The sequence below is a fragment of the Sinocyclocheilus anshuiensis genome, unplaced genomic scaffold (genome assembly GCF_001515605.1).
Source record: "Sinocyclocheilus anshuiensis isolate Anshui unplaced genomic scaffold, SAMN03320099.WGS_v1.1 scaffold999, whole genome shotgun sequence".
In the NCBI taxonomy this organism is placed as follows: domain Eukaryota; kingdom Metazoa; phylum Chordata; class Actinopteri; order Cypriniformes; family Cyprinidae; genus Sinocyclocheilus; species Sinocyclocheilus anshuiensis.
In genome coordinates, this window is record NW_015544197.1 from 25,392 (window position 1) to 27,197 (window position 1,806).

Consider the following 1,806-nt stretch of genomic DNA (forward strand, 5'->3'; position numbering starts at 1 on the left):
TCATACCGGCAGGGATTGTAGGTGGGGGGAGTGAATGTACAGCGCTCTCTTCCACCTTCAATACCACGACTGAGGTGCCCTTGAGCAAGGCACCGAACCCCCAACTGCTCCCCGGTTGCTGCAGCATAAATGGCTGCCCACTGCTCCGGGTGTGTGTTCACGGTGTGTGTGTTCACTACTGTGTGTGTGCACTTTGGATGGGTTTAAATACATGGCCACATGTCACGTCACTTTTTCAGAGACGAGATGAAAAGAAAATCGAAACTTTTCTAAATACAGTCAGTTCCCCTCAGAGATACATTCATATAATGTTATTTCATATAAACACCCACCCCCTAAATCGCGATTTGTTTAACATCTCAACCGATTTGAATCGTCACATATTTGTATCGATGTTCAACTGGCTCACTGTGCATCGTTACATCCCTACATACTGCACCTTTTGGATTAATTAGGTTAAAATAAAATATTTATTATTATTATTATTATCATCATCATCATTTTACAGTATATGTATAGCAGATCTTGAAGGTTTGGTGGTTCTGTGGGACATTTACATCACTCATAAAAGTATAATGCATACATTATCACAGCTAAGATAATGCAAAAGGGTCTCTGCGTTGTTGAGCTTAACTTCCCTTAACTTTTCCCATTCATTCTCTATGGTAGTGCTTAACACTACGGATGCAATATATTTTTGGCCACGCGTAGATTTCATGGCGCTGTTTCGCCTTTTCCGTGGCGGGGTATTCAAACAGCGGATAGTCATCTGTCAATCAGTCGCTGTGAAGGAGAGGATACGCGTTTTACGATCGGAGATTTCCTCACAAAATTGTTTTGTTTAAACAACATACACTGTTAAACTACCTCGGCTTTATTAACTATTACGTAATTTATTTGTTATTTCTCGCAAGAAGTCTTCAGATTTTACCTCAAGTATGTTTTTTTCCTCAGAGATCAGCGCGATACTCTCATCAAGCAGGTAAAGTGAATTCTATGCTTCTTTTTGAAAAAAAAATGGTACAATTAATTACTTATTATATAATTATATAATCATATTTATATGATTAATTATATCAGTTGTTCTGAATGGTATGTGATTTTCAAGTCTTTAGTGCAAATACTGTACACAAAACAAATAAAAAGTTAGGCCTAACAGAGCTTAGTTACTTTATGAATTTACTGTGTGTTCAGCAGTAAACCACACAGTAAACCAAATTCTTTATAGATAATGCAACTGCTGTATTTTATTGTAATATCTTTCTTTGTAAAGTTGAATGTTCATATATAATATGGAACACAATAAAATCAGGTTAATAGTGTAATATAATATGTAGTGTGTAGTTAATGATTCTTCAATTTATTTAACCATGTGGGCTGTTCTATAAAAACAACCTGTGTGCGTGTGCGTGTGCGTATATATATATATATATATATATATATATATATATATATGAAGAGTTTGGTTCCTGGGTGAGTGTGGTTTTTATCAATATAAAAGTTATTTTTCATATTGAAACTGTTGAAAATACACAACATAGTAAGTTGATCCACGTATGACAGCCTCTGAACTTGGTCAATACTAATCTTATATACAGGCACTGGACTAAAAATACATTCAATCAGTCATCGCTCCCAAAATGAATTCAACTGGTCATCTTTTTAATGCTATAAATTAATTACAACAATAAAATAAAATTTCATCATGAACATACATAAACTGTTGTTAACAATATCACATTAAACCACATAAATTCCTAAAAAATTACATTTCCCTTACATTCAACTTCCAAAAGTGCATTCATC